This window comes from Triturus cristatus, chromosome 7, assembly GCF_964204655.1.
Source record: "Triturus cristatus chromosome 7, aTriCri1.1, whole genome shotgun sequence".
NCBI classification, from domain to species: domain Eukaryota; kingdom Metazoa; phylum Chordata; class Amphibia; order Caudata; family Salamandridae; genus Triturus; species Triturus cristatus.
Window position 1 is genome coordinate 914,025,756 of NC_140590.1, and position 19,810 is coordinate 914,045,565.

Consider the following 19,810-nt stretch of genomic DNA (forward strand, 5'->3'; position numbering starts at 1 on the left):
TCAGCCAATGCTCGTGCGTCACGCTGAATTCAAACGTCCTGATTGGTTGTGGGGTCCACACGAGCAGTCTGAAAAGGCGGCCTCCTGAATTGTATTGTAACACCCAGCTTGGATTAGGCTGGGAGTCAACGATTTACTCGTGATGAGAATGAAATTCTTATTGACACAGTGCGCTGACATTCTGTCTCCGGGGTAAGCTAGGATTTCTGAGTCTGTTGTTCGTAACGGAAGGGAGGAGTGGGCAGGGGAGTATAGGCAGCTCGGATGGTACCCCATGTGGCTTATTTATTTAATGCATTTTTATAGTGCGCGCAGAGACATCTTAAGGATGTTGGGGGCCCTGGGCCAATCGTACTTTGGGGGCCCCTGTTTGGAACAGCTTTGAATTTACGATCCAATTTCAGCTTTTTCATGCCCTCTTTGGCCAGGTCACAGACACTGCATAGGCTCACTGGTCCACAATCTAATATCCAGGGATAACGATGTGTGGTTTCAGTACTGAAATACAGCAGCATTTTCACAAATAATATTGCAAATATTTTCTATGACCCACTGCCATTTCTGAGGTCCTGTTTTTGACTTGAAATTTAAAACAATTATCGATGTTGCATGGTATTGGAAAACAAACACAACATTTCTCTGCAAAATGTCTGTAATAGACTCGCACACATTACCCGTATTAAACATAAATTAGAGGACAATGGTATTAACAATCTATGTTTAAAAATCAGTCAAGGTCGTCAAAGCAAGACCCTGTTGAGAACAGAGCTGGCTCTATCTGGGGCCCCCTGAAAGGCTGGAGCCCTGGCCAGAGCCCACTTTGCCCATGCCTTAAAAAGTGCGCGGACTTTACCCAAAGGTGTCAGAGCGCTTCACAATAGGAGAATTTTACATATTTACACGTTACAGATACAAACGAGAAAGAAGAAAAAGTAAAATAACATAATAGATGGCAGTCGCACACTAAAAAACACATTTGGACGAGGATGGTACAGGCAAATAATGAATATGTCGTTACTACGCATTCTGTTGCAACGCATGCCTTTACCACGCATGCGTTACAACGGAATGTGTTTTCCACGCTTTGCCGTTACCTCTATTTTTCCTTTACTCCGCTTTTTCTTTTTTTGGGCCCCCCCCCCCCAGCCCCATTTCTTTTTTTTTTTTTTTTTTTTTTTTTTTTCCGCAGGTCTCCGCCGACACTGAAAACGGACTGATGCTTTTTTTCGTATTAGGATGACGTTGTTCCGTGATGACGTTGCTTGCGTGGTGAAGATGGTCGTTGAAGCATTACGCGTTGTGAAGACGTTTACGAGGTAAGTGTAGCGTTGTAAAAGTAATGCGTGGAAAATGCTTCGTGGTAAAGGCTGTTTCCCGCAAAGAATTACACATATACAGTATTGTAAGAACTTCCTTGGGGGACATGAAAAGGGATGTATTAGTTCTGGAAGACTTTGGAAGAGAAGAGATTTGAGGTCAGTTTTGAAGGTCCGGTTAGAGGTGGTGGTTTGGAGTAGTGGAAGCGAGTTCCAGTTTCTAACCACATTGCCTCAGAAAGATTGAGCCATCGATCTTTCCCTTTTGAAGGTGGGGGGCTCAAGCAGTATATTTCTGTATTACAAGAAGGTCTAGAGCCTCCACAGATTTTAAGTTTATTTGGCAGGTATTGAGGGGAGAATAGTGCAAGGCTTTATGGGTAATACAGGCAGTCTTGTAGATTGATCTTGCCGCGATGGAAAGCCATCGAAGAGACGACAAAATGGGTGTGATTTTGTCACTTCTTTTGACCACAAAGACAAAACGAGCAGCTGAATGGAGAACTGATTTAAGAAGGGAAAGGTGGGATTTGGGGAGGCCAGCAAGAAGAGAATTGCAATAGTCCAATCCAGAGAGAACCAGAGATTGGACCAATGTTTTTATGTCTTGCTCCGTAAAGAAACTTCGAATCCATCAGAGAAGGTGCAGTTGGTATCGCTCATTCTTTGCAATGGAATTGATGTGGGAGAGTAGATTGAGCCTTTTGTCAAGTATGACACCAAGGGATTTAGCACTGTTGACAACAATAGGTTTATTGTTGAGTAAATTCAGCTGATCCATCCAAGATTGAACAGGAGGAGGAGCGGGTGAGGTAGAGAGGAGGAGGAATTCAGTTTTGGAAGGATTCAGAATGAGTTGATGAGCTAACATCCAGTTTTGAATAGAGTTGAGAGTAGAGTTGAGGGTTGAAATATCGTGTGCGGAAGATACCTTAAGGTAGATTTGAGTTTCATCTGCATAGAGATGGTAAAGGATCCCAGATTTACTTAGATTTCCCAATGGCTCCAAGTAAAGATTGAACAAAGTGGGTGCAAGGATAGAACCTTGAGGGACGCCTTGAACTACTGCCAATGAAGACTAAAGACGGTTCGCTATTTTGATCACTTGGGATCTGTCTGAGAGGAATGAGGCAAACATTTAAGCACTGTGCCTTCCAAGCCCATTCTCTGTTGAAGAGTGTTAAGGAAAGTGTGATTAACTGTGTCAAAGGCTGCAGAAAGGTCTAGAAGAATCATAGTACAAGACTCCCCAAATCAAGTACACACAGTGCATCGTTGATCACTTGCAGCAGGGCTTTTTCGATACTGCAGTTTTGAATGAAACCAAACTGGAAATTGTCAAGAAGATTGTTATCCTTAATATGTGGGGAAACTTGTTTCGCTACACATCTTTCTGTGATTTTCGCAAGAAAAGGGAGGTTGGTGATGGGGCGGAAGTTGTTGAGGTAGTTCGCATCAGCATAGGGTTTTTTAAGAAGTGGGGTAACCTGTCCTGTTTTAAGGGCAACAGGAAGGGAGCCTTGGCTGAGGAAGAAGTTAACCAGACTGGTCCAATAGGAAAGAGTATGGGTGTAGAAATCAATGGCAATGTCACTAGGGATGGGGTCAAAAGAATGGTTAGAGGGTTTTGTTTCGAGGATGCATTTGAGGAGGGCATCTTCAGAGATAACGTCAAAGTCCTGCAAATGACTAAAGATTTGTGCTCCTCTAGGGAGGTAGGATGAATGACCTGCTCCACCAGTGGTTTAACTTTTTCATCAAAGAATATAACAAATTCTGCTGCTTTCTTTGGAGAATCGTCAGGCTTGATGGTTGAAGGAGAGTAGTTTGGATTTTTGATGAGGTCAAATAGTTTTTTGGGTCTGTTTTTGGCTGAGTCGGGAAGGGTTCTGAAGTGTGACGCTTTTTCATGGAAAATGTGTTTGTGGTATTTTGATCTTACTGAACGTAGAATAGAAAGATTAGTGGTGGGTGGAGATTGTCTCCATTGTTTCTCCAGGATACTCCGGTTCTTCCTTTCTTCATAAAGGGATTTATTGAACCATGGTGCTGAAGGAATAGGCCTTTTCCTTTTGTTTTGTAGTGGAGCGACATTATCAAATTTCGACTGCAAGGACAGAGGCATTGGGAGGTAAGATCGTTGACATCCAAATTAGGGTCTAACCTTGGAAGTGATAGCATAGCAGACTCTCAAAGTGTGTCACGGTCAATGTTTTTGGTGATACGGAACTAGGTAGTGGTCCTTTTAGGTTGGCCAAGAGTTATGGCGTGTGATAGGTGAAGAGATAAGGGGATGAGGAAGTGGTCAGACCAGTCTACTTGTATAGGGATAGCAATAGTAATCATGTCTGCTTTGGATATAACTAGGTCCAGAATTGAGGCTTTGGTGTGTTTCGCTGCAGTGTTGGAGAAGATCATTTGCTGAGAGAAAAGTGGCAAGCCTATTGGCAGCTGAGTCTTCCATAGAGCCCCAGTGAAGATTACAGTCTCCCAGGAAAATCTGTCTGTCACTTTGAGAGTATTGGTTGCTGATGAAGTTGGTGAGATCTTTCCTTTTTTTCGTCTCTTTTCCTCTCTCCTTCTCGTTTTATTACACGGGTGACTTTTTGCACCCTGATGCATGGGTGACTTTTTGCACCCTGACATAGGAACTTTGTCCTCCTGTTGATTACAATAGTAGTATAAGGAGCGTGGACACTGGACCTTAATTAGCTCCTTGGTCCCCCCCTCTTTTTTGGTTTATAGATGATGTACGGCGGTTCAGCCGAGGGACCTGTCTATTTCTATTTCTGTTTTCTGTCAAGCACACGAGACAGGATCATAGTATGAGTGTGAGCTGGTTCCATATTACGCCTGGACTCCTTTGCCAGAGCGGTGCCCTTATTCACTGCTTTACTCTTCTAATGTTAAGATTTGAATAATGTATGCAGTGGCATATTTTTGGGCTACCACCTTTTAGATTATTTTTCAGACCCCCACAAGTTTCTTATGTAATTATCATTTAGGAGGAGTTTTTCCCAATTTAGCACCAGTAATACAGAGTTATACTTCTTTTAGTGCGAGGTGTGGTCTAGGTGTGACATTAGGAGTATTTCTACTCATCGACTTTATCTTTATGTGAAGGGTATTGAGCACGAGTTCTAGGCATTATAGCCGCCAGCCTCTATTGGGGCATTGCCGTTGACTGTCCCTTCTCTCTCCTTTACCAAGCCGGTGCGCAGGAGCGGGCGAGTAGTGTGCCCGACGAATGCACATGCGCATTCACTCTCCTTTCTCGCACATGCGCACTATGTTCCTTCCCGTCAGGACCTTCCTGTCAAGGATCCCACCAATCACCTGACCCGGTCACTCCATTTAACCCCGCGATTTGCCGTTAAATTATTTTCTCTCGGCAGACGCTTGGACAGGGGTAGGTGTATAGGAGGCAGCACCCGCATATTTTTGTAAGTATTCAATAGAGGCAGGAATTGTATTACTGCGGGCATTTTGATCAGGATTATTGATGTTCTGATATAGTGCCTCTCTGTTCCTGTTCTGTTTTACTGTTTCCACAGCCCGGTTAAATACGGGCGTCCATCCCTCTGACCATTGGAGATACTCTATAAGCAGTTCTTGGTGAGCATGCTTTTTTATAATTGACAATCCTATTTGTTGCATTTACGACGACAGGATGATTCTCCTTGTGTTGTATGTATTGGGCTTAATGTCCTATGCCAGTAGAATGGTTCCTATGACGCCTATTTAGCCGTCACTCATGGCTGGGGCTTTTCAGATTAGTTGCATTTGACCTGTCTTGTGTGCTTGTTTATTTCTTTCTTTTCTTATGTAATTGTTGTGCACACAGAAGTGGCACACTGCGAAGCATCAAGTCGTTACTGGTGCTCATTTGTGGTCTATCTGTTTGTTCTTTTTCCTAGGCACCATCCAGGAGCGGCCTCCAATTAGCAGCTGTAACCACAATGAGGGTATACAGGTTTCTGCCCCGCCCTGGCTGAGATAAGAGGGTCAATTAATTTTTATTTCTATATTCAAACCTTTCACATGCACTTCACCTTTTCATCATGTTGGTCCTGAAGAAGCGCTAACTACCTACGGGCGATAGAGGCGCGAAACATGTTGGCCTTGTATATTGACAACTTGGCAAATAGGCCTTTTTGGGTCAATAACTTTTTTTAGCAGTTTTGTGGACTGCCAAGGGTATACTAACTAATTATATCGCTGCATGTTTACCCTTGATTACATTTCACCTATACTTTTACACTGCACGTATTTTCATTACCCTCTCCATGACCCACTCCCCACACACCCTCATGCACCATCCGGCTATCCTCCAAAAGATCTCCGATAAAGTGACCCTTCGGGGGACCCGTAGGGAATTGCAGCGCCGGCCCTACGAGGAGCAAACGCCCGATGATGAAGCATGACACCCCTTGGGGTGTGTGAGGGCAGCAGAGGATGTAGAATCATTTTCCCTCTCACATTTGGGTCTTCCATACCTAGGATCTCTTCTTTCCTTTTTTTCGTCTCTTTTCCTCTCTCCTTCTCGTTTTATTACACGGGTGACTTTTTGCACCCTGACATAGGAACTTTGTCCTCCTGTTGATTACAATAGTAGTATAAGGAGCGTGGACACTGGACCTTAATTAGCTACTTGGTCCCCCCCTCTTTTTTGGTTTATAGTTGGTGAGTTCCTCCCAAAAAAAGGGTAGTCACCAGGCAGGTGATAAATGGCATGAAATCTGAAGGGGGAGCAGTGTTGCACTTGAAGCTCTAGAGACAGGCATTCGAAGGTACGGAAGGAGCTGTTAGGAAAAGCCTTAAATTGAAGGGAGTTTCTGAACATGATTGCAACACCTCCCCCAACTTAGTCTGATCTGTCGTTTCTAAGGATAGAATAGTTGGTGGGTAACAGAAGATCAAAAATAGTATCATAGGTGTCATTGAACCAGATCTCAGTGAGGAAGAGAGTGTCAAGATTGTGGAGAATGATGGTGTCAGAAACTTCCAGTTTGTGTTTAATTGCAGATCTGCAGTTTTGGAGCAAACAGCGCAACTCTGAGACTGTTTTGGGGACGGGGCGTTTGGGCTTTTAGGGGTGATAGGGATAATGTTCTTGTAAGAGGATGCCAGGGTAGAATAAGGCTGATGTTTAGTTCTGACAGAAGAGATGGTCGGAATAGTGCACAGAGTAGACTTACTTGGAGAGGAGAGTGAAAGGGGGGTGGCGTTAAAAGTCTTGTAACTAGCTAGTGAGTTACCGATGTCTGCAGTAGACAGATTGAGTGGCTTTTTTGGGGCGCAGGAGCAAAGTACTCCTCGGGAGTTTGGGGCAGTGAGTATTTGCCAAGGGAATTGGGTTGTTTGGAAAGGTGGATATCTTGGTGCATAAGAGTGAGATGGTAGCTTCAAGCTGGGAGATAGAGGAGATGAGAAATCCTAATTTGTTTTCAAGAGAGTAGGGCTGAGCACGGAATGTTAAGTGGCTTGATGGATACAGGAGGGAGTGCAATTGGCGAGGGAGGGCAGGGAGAGGTAGGGGTGCGGGGGGAGTATTGGGGTGCAAGAGTAAAAGGTGGAGATGGATGGTGGTTGAGAGAGGTTGTTGGTGCATCTGAGGTGGAAAGAGTTATCTTTACTGATGTTGAACAGAGGAGAAGAATGGAGATCAAATTTAGGAGGAGACAGGTGAGGAACGAGGAGGAAGGGTGGAATGCGGGGAGGGGAAAGAGGGGAGTCCTAGAATGGCAGGAGGTTTGTGGAGAAGAGAAGGGGCTGGAGAGGTGAATGTATGGGAATAGGCACCAAGCAGAGTGGGGGGATTGGGCTAGAGGGTAGTTGAAGAAAGAATATGGTTCTGCTAGGTTCGGGGGAGGGAAAAGGAAGGGATTGCCAAGGGAGGGGATAAAGGGTTGAGAAGCATTACTGGAGGAATGGGAGGATGAAGAAAGGGGTTTGTGCAGAATTCGGGGTACAGAGAGAGGGGGAGAGCGGGTAGGAAGAAAGAGAAGGGGGAAAGTATGGAAAGTTAACTGGGACATCAGGTTGTAAGAAAGGTGGATTAAATAAGGGGGTGGTGGGCAGGGTTAGGGGGGAGGAGGTTACTTTGGAATACCAGGTGGTGCAGAGTGGGAAAAGAGTGTTAGCCAGAGGTGTGGTTGGTGTGTTTGGGGGGGGGGAGGGGGAGTTCCCATTGGGAGGGGGGAAGAATGGGCAATGGGGGGGGGGGGGGGGGCAAAGGGTCGGCCTGAGCCTCCCTGGAGAACGGCCTATTGTAGTATAGGGGGGTCAAGGGAGGAGATAGGGAGTAAATCAGGTGAGATAAAAGTCGCAGGGGTTGGGAGTAGGGAAGGGAAGAGGTGGTCGAAGAGAGAGAGAAGTTTTTTTAGCTTGAATCAAGACAGTACCATTGTTATATAGTGAACTAGTGAGTGAGCCATTAAAACAAGTAGAGGGGGAGATTTTTAGCTGCTGCCCATGTGGGATGAGGAGGATGTGACAATGAAGTTATAGAAGCTGGTGGACCAGTAAGGGATGTCGTGAGTGAAAAAAATGAAGTCCTTTTTGAGCCACCCATAACTACTATTATGGAACTGGTCAACAAAGAGGGAATCAGGAAATTGTTCAATGGTGTTATGCTTGAACCGTTTTGCTGAAGCTTTAGACAAATTAGGGGGATAAATGAATTTGAAACTGTTAACTCCAGACTTAACCCAAGTGGTTGCCATGTTAGGAAAATGAGGAGGATGGTGGTGGGGGTAAGAGGAAGGTGCCACTAGGGTAGCAACAGCGAAAATAAGTATAGGAAGAAGAGTTGGTTGGAGTGAGCAATGGAATTGGACACTGGCACGCAGTATCAGATGGGGACAGCAAATAGGCTTGGGCACCAAACTCAAAGTGGCCCCCATTAGTGAATTAAATATCTGATAATTTGTCCCATGGCTGCAAATTAGAACAGTTTTAAACTTGTAAAGATACATTGCACAAATGTTTTACAAGGTATGGAATACATCAAATTTGAACTTGCTGCTGGCAATGTTTGTTTTTATATTCGGGAAATCAACAGTAAACATGGTCACAAGTGTTTTTTGCAAGGTATGGAAGACGTTGTAGGTGAGCTTGCGCAGGCAATGTTTGTTTTTATATAAGGGAGATCAACATTAAAACCGGCCTAGTAGACCATAAAATAGGCCCACAAACAGTAAAAAAAAAAACACCCACAAGCTGACCTGTCAGATCAGCCCATCAGGCAGTGTCTGATTGCCATAGGCCAGGCCGACACTGCTGGCACGACATGCTCGTGGCAGACTGACAGACGACTCTATCGGAATGTGCTTCCACTTCATTGATGCTCAGGCTGCCCATGGAAGACAATGGGGTTGCAGTTGTGTTAGACACGTGTTGCGTTTCAGGCATTTGTTGATGCTAAATAGCTAGGGTGACCAGATTTTGAAAACCTCCAAAAAACAAATCCGAGACGTTCCACGGGAGTAAAAGGTTTCATCTACTGTGAGGCACGGAATGCCTTAAATGCCAATCACCACAATAGAAACGCAGGAATGGAGGCATTATGAATTATATGCTACTTTTACACACAGTATCCTCTCGAATTTTCATTGATTTATTCTAGGGGCTTCCAACTAATTCTGCATTAGGAATCAGGAAAACTCACTAAATTTGCTGAAATTACAAAGCACAGAAGTTGAAAAACTGGGGCTATCCTGGCATCTGGAACACCAGGTCACAATATCCTGTGTCAAGTGACACTTGTTCAATTCAGGGAAAACAAGCGGAAAACGGTGAATTTCCACTTTGTTTTCGGAGGCAGTAAGCAGCTGATGTCCAATAAGAGGTGTGAAAACACCCCAGGACATAAGTGACAGTCCCAATGACCCTTTGAGGTTTTTTTTTTTGGGAGGGGTGTGAGGGTCTGAGTGCCTCCAAGGTAGCTCTTGGCACAAGGCCTGACCCTCGAAGGCCCCGCCCCTCCTCACTGAAATTAATTTGTAAGTTGGCAGGTATGCAACAGACCCATTTCAGGCAGGAGACTCCTGACTTTTTATAGCTGAAAATGGCTTTAATTCAGCCTCCCCTCTCCTGAAATTGTCCCCATTTCAATACAAGCGAAACCTATAATAACCCATTCTCCGACCATTCCCACCTACAGGCAATTATCTTGTAATAAGACTCCTAAGGGAACTATTAAGCTGTAAGGGCCCTTTCCCTCTAAACTTAGGGGCTGTAACACTGGGGATATAATTGTGTAGTGTACCTGTAAGTGTGGTACCTAATTCCAAGTAACGACTGTTATCCTGTACTATTGATTAGTGTACATGTTATAATGCTGTCTCTGCGGCTCTGGAATGTTGTACATGTCATTAGAACTTCCAAATGTCATAGTCCTTGATTAGCTTGGGGAAGATTCAGAAAATAGTAAGTGCCTCACGGGAACCGCCATTTGAGCCAATTGGATAGTGTTACCAACTGGCTTAGTTTGTCATCACCAGCACTTTCCTATTCAGACAAGGAATCCTACCCAGCCCAGATATACCTATGATAGAGATGTGTAGAGTGAGTTATAGAGAATAGACTTTATATGCAACCCTCTTGCTGCTTCATGCGATAAGGTACCCAGTGAAAAGAACAAGGAGTGTACCTCACTTTCCCAATTTAAAAAATGTGTCCAAAAGGGCACTGAATTGCTTTTTAATGTAAAGGCCATTGGCACATACTTTAAACAGTTGCATGCTCAGACCATAATGTAACGAACAGCTGACACCTTATTGGCAGGAAACAATTGTTAGCAATTTCATCAGGGCTGGTGGATTTAACTGTCACCCAGCAGTACACCATACCACATTACCACCAGGTGAAATCATGCCAGTAGTTTGTGTTTGCTTGCTAGACGAAAATGGCAGTGTCGAGTCACCTGTAGGACTGGCAATCTGCTGTATGAAACATGCCACAACATGGGGGTTTGGAGAATGGGGTGGTATGTGTTTTGCTTTGTTGTGAATAGAGTGCTCCATTTTTTTTTCTGTTTCCCTCTTCAGCTCCCCCTTTTTGTTGCCAATTTCAATACAAGTCAACATGGAAAAATATCCCTGATTATTATGTTTTTTAAACCTCCCTCTTTGTGCTTTCCAAATGTTGAATGCATGGATGTGTTGCTGGTGTTTAGGAGCATGTTTGCATTGGTAAACAGTGTACATTACCCATTCCTCTTGTCTTGGAATTTCTGTAGTTGAAGGGCATTTTTCTTTGTGTGAAAGACAATATTTAATTTTGTCTACCCTATTTATTTCCTTGCCAACAGTTTTAGAATAGGAAATTAGATAAGTGATGATCGTACTCGATTGTTATTTTGACATATGAAAAATAAATGCTCTTCAGTCATTTGACTTTGACTAGTATTGAACAGTTTTGATTTTTGAATTTATAAAGCGCAGTATTGCATTTCAAATAACTTTATTTTGGCTTAAGCCATAAAAGGCAACAAATTAAATAAATGAATACAGATCATACTTAAGCACAATAAAGTATCAGGATTGTCAATACCCGGCTATCCACGTCCATTATTGGAAAATCAATAAGTCGCTACATTAAAAATGTTAATACAAAATTCAAATATAATGAAGTAAAAATAGTATAAAAATAGTACACTAATCAACCCCTAAAGTCCCTTAGCAGCAATGAAAGCCCTCCTTTTTGCCCATATCAACCCCAAGAATCTGCAACTGCACATTCTTAAAAGGGAGATGCATCAGTACGTAGTATTCTTAGGGAAATCGTATGGCTAGAGTTACCCAGAAACCTACACACTAGTGCAATCCAAAAGGAACGCAATCTAGTGTATGCTGAACACACAAATGGCACATGCGGGATGGTTTCTTTTTGGCCTACACAGAATGGGTACTCCTCACTGGATAAACTTTTCCATTTAGCTGAAAACACTTTAACAGGGAGTGTACCCATTCTAAACTGATGGTAGAGCTTTTTATCAAGAGAAGTGACTAAATCCAATACAGTTCTAGTGCAAATGTAGACTTAAAATAAAATAAATCGCGTGTCACATCGGTTCCCCCACCTCACGCTCTTCCTACTTGAAGGCGTGCGTCTAATAAAAGATTTCAGCATATCTTTCGAAAGGATCTTCACAACCTCAGGACAAAGGCCTTGGACACCGAGACTAATTGCCTTCAAAAGCTGCCTCACTGAAGACAGCCAAATAACTTTATTAGCTTTAGTCAACTTGATTATCTCCTCTAAGGTGGCTGAATAATGCCTCAATTCCAGGGTGATCCAGATTCTATAAGAGGGGTCGTAAATAGGCTTTTAAAATTACCTTTTTCATGCCCAAATCCATAAATAAAGGATGCAAGGGAGTGCTAATTGGAAGCGAGACAAGTTCTCTAATAAGTTTGTTCTCTGACTTTATAAGACCTGTGATGTCGCCTAACCCCCAGAGCTCTGCGCCATACATGGCAGCTCCCAAAGCTTTCACTTCGTAGATTTTCAAAGCAGGTGCAACAGGCCCTGTGTGAGAAGCACAATGTTCTTTTAGGATTACTCCAGTTCTCTGCCTGTTTTATGATTGCAACATCAATAAGCTGGCCCAAGGATAGACTAGGTGCAAGTGTGATGCCCAAGTATGTAAATGAGTCCACTTTTTCTAATAAGTCACTGCCCAGAGATAACTTTCTTTTAAACTTAGAATGGTTGAATGCCGTGAATTTAGTTTCTTAGTATTTCTCCATGCGCAGTATTGCATGTTAGGGTATCCTGGCACGTAGAACAGCGAGTTTTAGTAAACAAGAATCCTGTGAAGAGCACTCTTCATAAAGACGCCAAACAAATTCTATACAAAACAGGCGTTCATGCTAGTAGAGGGTGTTTGTGAAACGTAGGAGGAGAAGAGAAAGACAGTTAACATTGAGGATAATTGTTGAAAACCGTGCAGCTCACAGCATTCAAAGGCTACTTCCTGAATTAGATTCACAACTGAAACTATGTCCACAACCCACTTCTTATCTCTACCACCCAAACTAGGCTAGAGACTAGATCCTCTGTAGTAGTGTAGTAGGTACAAACTGTTCCCAGAGAATGAGACCGTTGGAAGAAGCAGTGTGATTACAGTCCTGTAGGCAGGCCGGCAGTTAGCGCCGTGGGTGTGTATGTTCTTGAAGAAAACCTTGGGCTCTGAAGCTCACATCAGTTTTGGAACAGAACTGCAGGAGGAAACACATAGTACATAGGCGATACATTGGGATGGCCGTATCCCCAATCAATTCCAGAAGACTAACATTTCTCAGTTCTAGAAGACAGGGCAATGCCTAAGAACCCTGGGAGGAGGAAGGGCATTTGGCCAGAGATTTTGGTCACCACCAGGGCATTCAATCCAGTAGGTGGGTTAGGGCAATGCCACCAGGGCATCCAATCCAGTAGGTGGGTTAGGGCAATGGCCTAGTCCATGCCATCTGTTTAGGATGGTTGCCATCCACTTATCTGATGTTCTGTAACATGTAATCCTACTTTGTTTAAGACTAGACATTTTGGGTAGTCTTAACCCTTTGTTGGTTTCTGTAGACATGGTAATGAGGACTTTTTCACTCGCGTAGACCCATAGACCTACACTACTGGTTATACAGGATTGTTACAATTGTACTTAGAGATGGATGCTCCCTAAAGTAGAATTTGGGTAGCCTAAAGGGCCCAACAAAAGAAGGAAAAAAGGAGTCATGTGATAGCCTACTCATCAACCCCACATCCCAGTTGTGCAATGTTATGACCTTAAGTTCTGCCACTCGTGTGTTCCAATGCTATGTCTCCAAGAGTGTTAAGATGCGTGGAATCTATCCATGGCAGTTGAATTGCAGCTGGTAGGAGGAAAGCCACGCATCCGGCAGGCTGTCATTTAATCAAATTATATTTCCCGTAGAGTGTCTCCAGCATTCTTCATTACATGCAACCACTCGTGCTGGGTAAGTGTGTGCATGTCTCTCTGGTTGTTACTGTGAGTCAAGTAAGTGTTTGCAAAAGGATGTGGATGGGTCTAATGCTCGTAACAAGGAACACTATATTGTATTCCTTGGTTGGACTGAAGATCATTTCCAGATCTTGTAACTCCTCTAATAATAGTTTGACAAACTGTTTTTGTGTCTTTGGTTTTTATAAAAGATCTATCGCACTTCCTAGACCTGCAAAATACCAGGACACAGTGGTTTGTTATGGTCATGGAAAACAGCCATGCTCAATACCAATAGCCCACTCCTGGTAAGCACAGCTGGTTGAACCAGTCCTTCTGCTAGCCTCTTGTAACATGGATTTGCCTAACGCCCTGTGACTCTCTGGTGTATAGGGACCGAAAGGACCACATGTTAACTCTGTTATTGAAAATGCATGTGATGCTATCGGTAAAGCTTACATTAGTTGCCATGGCTCACAGTTTTGCTATTGGTTGGAATGTGATGGAAACCATTTCCTGCAATTATATCCGGCTATGCCTTCAGTGGCTTTGGTGGATTTTATGGGTCTTGTATAAATGTTGTTTAAAAAGAGCACTTTCCCTGGTGAAACAAATGGAAGCAGCTTATAGAGCTATGCTCATCCTGTGATTATTGACCTGAACAAGTGCAGACTATTCAGATGCCCATTAGCTATAGAATCACCTAAATACCATCTCAAGAGGCATGTGTTAATTGTTTTTTTGAAGCTCAATGGTCAGAAGGTTTGAAGTGTTGTGCACTGGGTTAGACTGGCCTATAGGGCAACCAGGCAGTGCCCAATGGGCTGGTCTGATGGGTCAGTGTTTCGACCATTTTGTGGCTATTTGTGGACTTGTTTCATGGTCTGCTGGGCTGATTTGCACTGTTGACTTCCCTGAAATTACCACGAACATTGCCTGCCACAAGCACAAATGCATGTAGTTTTCCATACTTTGTAAAACAGCTATACAGCGAGTCTTTAAAGTTAAAAACTGCTTCAATTTGCAAATGTTGGACACTTTCCTAGGTATCATATTCACTAATGGGGCCCACTTTTATTTCTGTTCCTGGGCCTATTTTCTGTCCCAGTCAAACACGGTTTATTTTATTTATTTATGAATTTGGTGTAGCGCACGGCTCACTCCCAAACGAGTATCTCACCACTGCAGAGCAGGCAAGGGCAGATGCATTCAGAACAACCATGTTTTCAGTGTCATCTTAAAGGTCCAAAAATCGGAGCAGGTGTGGCTACAGAGAAGCAATTAGTTCCGGTGAGATGGGGCTAAATAGGTAACGTACGCTACCAAATCTGGCAGTGCGAATGCGTGGAATCTGTAGCAAAGGCTTGTTGAAAGACCTTAGCTGCCTAGACAGCTTCTAGTGTCTGCGTCTTGAAGAAAGTATGGCAGGTAAAATTGTATATAAAAAAACTTATGCATCAGACAGCACAATCTGAAAACAGTGCATTTTCTAATAGGCAGCAAATTAAGTTTTTCCAGAGTGGGCACTGATGGAGTCTGAAAAGAAAAGTTGCAGATAAGCCGGGCGGCTGTGTTCTGCACAACTTGCAGCTTTGTTAGTGAGGTGTCATTTGCAGCAACCAGTAAGGCATACCCATAGTCAAGGCGGCTAATAAGGAGAGCCTGGGCTAGACTTTTCCTACAAGACTGGCGAAGGGCTGTGCCAAGATCAGAGGTCCACCAGTCGGCTGACCATAGGTCTTGGGCTCTGACGAAAAGTAAAATCTCGTTTTTGCACTATTAAGTTGGAGGCAATTTGTGGCCATCCAATTGGCACTTTCTGTCATACAGTGTGCAGATTGAGCTTTTAAACGATCTCCACACCACATTCTCTCACAGACTGAGCTAGAGTCGCAACATAGACATTAAATAATGTAGGGCTCAGCCCTGCAGGACTCCTTTACTGTTCATCTTTCTTGATTCGAAAGAACCCAGTAATATGTTGTAAGGACGATTGGTAAGGAAGGCACTCAGCCAGTGTAGCGCTCTGCCGTAGATGCCTGCTGCACGAAGTCTGCAAATAAGAAAAGAGTGGGAGACCATGTTAGAATCTGCAGATAAATCAGTACCCACATTACTGGGGTTCCTATATTTAGAGAAAAAAGGATATTATCTGTGACTGCCAACAAAACCATCTCCTTTGTGTGTAGAGCTCAGAAACCTATTTGTCGAGAGTCAATCTTGTGGGCTTCCAAGAAAGATGTTAGTTGGTTGTTGAGAACTTTCTAAGATTTTTGGCAGCAGAGGGAGCAGCGAAATAGGCCTATAATTTAAGAATATTTTGGGGTTTATAGTATGCCTTTTTAGAAATGGGGATACTTGACTCTTTCCATTCAGTTGACACATTCGCAGAGCTTATAATGGGATTGAATGTGTTGCGATGAAAGGCGTCAGATGGTGAGTTATGCTGAACACAATCTTGGGAGGGCATGGGTCACAGGGGGAACCTGATTTAGCACCGGTTAACATTTTCAGGCCCTGCTGAGTTGAGCTGAGCTCAAAGTCACCCATGTAGGCAATGGCATCAGGGTGAGGTTGATTCTAGTAAAATTCTGTGTCTGAACTTACTGGACTAGTTGGAAAGGTCTTGTAGATAATATTCATTTTGTCTTAAAAAAAATCCACTAGTGAGTCGCAGAGTTTTTGGAAAGCCAGAATAGTAGTCACACAGGCTTGGGGTTTCAAACAGTTTAGTGCTTTGTATAGCTCCTTAGTAGAATTGCCCGCTTGAGCTATACTCAAGGATAAATGCGCTCTCCATGCTGCATTAATCCTCATATGGTAATTCCATAACACATCCCGAAATGCTATTTTGTCCATAGATTTGTTGGAGCTCCATCTGCAATCCAAATGCTTGCACTTAGATTTTTCTTGGAGAAGCGTGTCTGTAAACCAGGGGTGTATTTTGGTGGGAGAGGTACATGAGGGTTTCTTAAATGGGGCTATGTGATCAAAAGTATTCATTAGCGCCTCGTTATAGGCAGTGAGAGCGAAGTCAGGTGACAAAGAGGGAGCCTTAAAAGCTTTCGAGCAGATGGCAAGAGAAACCATCTTTCAGGGGTCATCGGGATCTAAAGTCCTCAGTCTTGGGCTTAACTGAGGCAGATTTACCTGCAAAGGAAAACTTGATCATATGATGGTCTAACCAGGTAATAGGCAGGGAGGTTCACAGGTTAAGGTCTCTAAGTTCGTCAATATTAGGTCAAGGGTGTGACTGGCCCTATGTGTTTGACACTATTTGTTCTAACCCAACTTTCTCCATGTCCACTTAAAGTTGCGACACACTTTGATCATTGGTATCCGCACTGTGGAAGTTCAAATTGCCCAGCAGTAGGATTTGTTTTAGAAGCAATAATGTGGGGAGCCACATAGTCAATAAGTACCTGAGAGAAATCATTCCTGGGCCCAGCCGGGCGATAAATTAGGTCCACTTTCCAGACCCCTTTGATCGAGATAGCGATCTTAAAAATACACATCTCAATCCATGTTGAGAGTAGGTTGTCAACTAATTTAACTCTTAGAGAGTCATGAAATATGATAGCGCCACCTCCACCTGGGCGTTCTTCCCTGTGTATTTTAACCAGAGAGTAATGGTAGGGGATTGCTAGAGGAATACAGGAAAGTGCTAAACTTCAGAGCCAAGTCTCGGTGAAGAAACTGAGCTTGGGACCGTGCATAAAAATAAGGACCCATATTTCTATGGAGGGCTTTGCCTTCGATCTGATGTTACATTACAGGGCATCTATCTTTTCGAATCTACTATTGCGAGGAAGAAATAATACTACTAAATTGTTTGGGAGCCTTCAGAGAGGGCACAATGGGGGAACCGGGAGACAGACAAGTTAAAGTCTGCGAGTTTCTAACCCCTGATGAATTTGCTGTGACTAGACAAGAGAATCTGCACGAATTGCAGGTAACCAGTCCCTCCAAATTATGAAAGAGGTGGACACAGCAAAGTAGAGGGTTAGTGCGACCCATATGGATTTGTTTTAGCTGGGAAGAAGAATATTTCAGAATAGCTTTCCTGGCCATCATGTCAGGGGATAGAGACCAGGGAGCACTAACTAAAAAGAGAAACGGGCAAGGGCCCTGGTGTCTGGCGTCATCCAGGCACCAAATGGTTGTGAAATACTGATGGGACAGTGTTTTAAATGAGCTGGTACTCACCGGTACGAAGTACTGGCACTTTTCAGTGTTCACCCCTTGAGGACCCGAACTTCTCCTTTGCCAAGGAGAGTACCGGTACGCAGATGGGAGAGGATGTACCCTTACGGCTAGAGCAGCCGACCTCGAAGCTGGGGAACCGGGTTCGAGTCTCAGCAACAACGCTCAACATCCTGTGATTCTGGGCAAATCACTTAATCTCTCCGTGCCTACCAAAAATGAATGTGTTCATCTGTAACAGAACTGGTGCTCATGTGAAGTGCTCTGATATCCGATGTCTCTGGTCTAGTTTGCGCTATATAAAACTTTTTTATGTAATAGGTCTCGTATGTGCAAGAGTTAGAGCTATTGGTATTGTAAATGGCAATGTGTTTTATCTATGCGTTTTGTAGTGGATTACATGTATATGGTTTGGAGGGGAATTGAATTGGAACGGTTAGTTGCGAAAGTGTGGGGTGGAATTGTGTGGTGTATTTGTGTTTTGGAATTCTGCAATATGGTTAATAGATAGGTGTGAACTGCATAGAATAGATGGAAAGAAAGATAGGGAGGAATAGGTAGTTTGTGCACGAAGTGGGGAATGAAGTCTAGATAGAGTAACAGAGTGTGTGAGAAAGAGAACTAAGGGGAGAGCAGGTCGGAGACGCATAAATAGGGACCCCCTGTGTATGTCGAAGAAAGCTTAAGAAGGAGAGTGTGGGTTTGAGGGATGGAAATGTTGATAGGGAACAGGAAGGAAATTGTGCTTGAAGACCTGAATTGAACTAATAGTGGCGGAAAGAGTGCATGAGCGAGCGAGAGGTGTGAGAGTGTACGAGAGAGATGAGTACGAGGGGCACTCCGGGGTGGGGGGTAAGATGGAATTTTGCACAGCGTGAGGTGATAGAGGAAGGTAATATGTTTGACCAGGTAGCAAGAGAGGAGGCTAAGTGTGAGGGAGGGATGAGAGGGGGTAGGGGATTTGTGAGATGAGGGGGTAGTGGCAGAGTAAGGGAGAGATGGGGAAGTGGGTGTGTGGTGGAGAGATGGATCGGGTTGGTGGAAGTGCAAGTTTGAGATGTGTTTTGGAATTGTGTGGTGTGGGATTGTGTGGTATGATGTGCTTTTCCACTATGTGGATAGTAATTAAATGATATGAACTTCAGTGGAATTATGTAGAGTGAATTTGTGGGGGTGCATATGCTGGAGCGGGTAGTACAACATTTTGCATACCCCCCATTCTGCATGTTTATATTAATCTGAATAATTAACTTATAGTAATCTTATTAATGAGTTTGCAGTGAAATACTTGTCAATCATTAACAAAAGAATTACATGCGGGAATTGCACTTTGCATGGCTATCTTAATTGTAGATTAACTTGTGTACGCATACTAATAGTAGAAAATTTGAATATTGCATGATACATGTTGCTTTGGTGATGTATTTGTGATTTGTGCTTTATTAAGTGAGTATAAACCGCTTTGAGTTTTCTGCTAGATAATTACTCACACATATGGGTATTAGCGAGGGGTTAACGTTTTATTAGCCATTTCTATGTTTTAATTACGTTTTTTGTGTTTCTTTTGCTTAAGTTGCCCATTTCGGCCTAGACAAGATGGCTGAACGAGACGTTGAACGTTACTGCCCCTGACATCACAAGGTTCTGGGTGAGGTGCGCAGGCGTCACCGCCAGCAGCAGTGGCCTGGACCTGACCCCGGGAGAACATGTACCCTTCAAGGTCTCTCCGGGAACTTCGCCAGCAACATAGACAATTTAAAAACCGGAACCAGCAAGTGCGATGAGTTAATTACACAGACACCATGAGCACTTTACCCCGCGACCCCAAGTCGACCAATCAGGACTTTCAAAACCCCGATCTTGATACTTTTTGACATTATTTTCATTATAAAAGTAGGTAGGGAATTGAACTAAAAAAACTCGCTCTTTGACGAACTCGATTTCCTGACGTTATGCTGACGGAGAGGATGGTGACACTGCTGGACAGCTGTTATCCTGAATCTTTGAGAGACTGAATTGCGGCCTAACTTTGCTGAATAAAGATTTTCCCCCGACCTGACTGACTTGGAGGATAACTTTTAGCCAGATTAGGTAAATATGATGATCTGCAATGCTAATGATGATTTCGAACGATTTCTGCAATATTTCTCAGATAAAGAATATTTGATTAATTGAAAAATGTTTTGAGTCTGTTATTTGAAGAAGAGCATTTAATTTAGTATGTAAAGAGTAGATAAAGGATTGTGACACTAAACCTATAAAAACAACTAAATGATTAATTGCCTTATGAGGGGAATATCTTAGAATTGGAGTCAACGTATTTAGAGTA

General features: G+C 43.4%; 1 long non-coding RNA gene across 2 annotated transcripts; it reads left to right on the forward strand.

The window, feature by feature from the left end:
• The first annotated feature begins 62 nt into the window (after window positions 1-62).
• On the forward strand, window positions 63-19,594 carry LOC146810833 (uncharacterized). Of its 2 annotated transcripts, none has more exons than XR_014965744.1 (3): window positions 63-192; window positions 1,236-1,316; window positions 19,055-19,594. It is a non-coding gene; the product is annotated as an uncharacterized LOC146810833 (long non-coding RNA). The 2 variants fall into 2 exon arrangements; XR_014965745.1 differs by having other exon boundaries at window positions 109-192; window positions 1,190-1,316.
• Window positions 19,595-19,810: the final 216 nt, after the last annotated feature.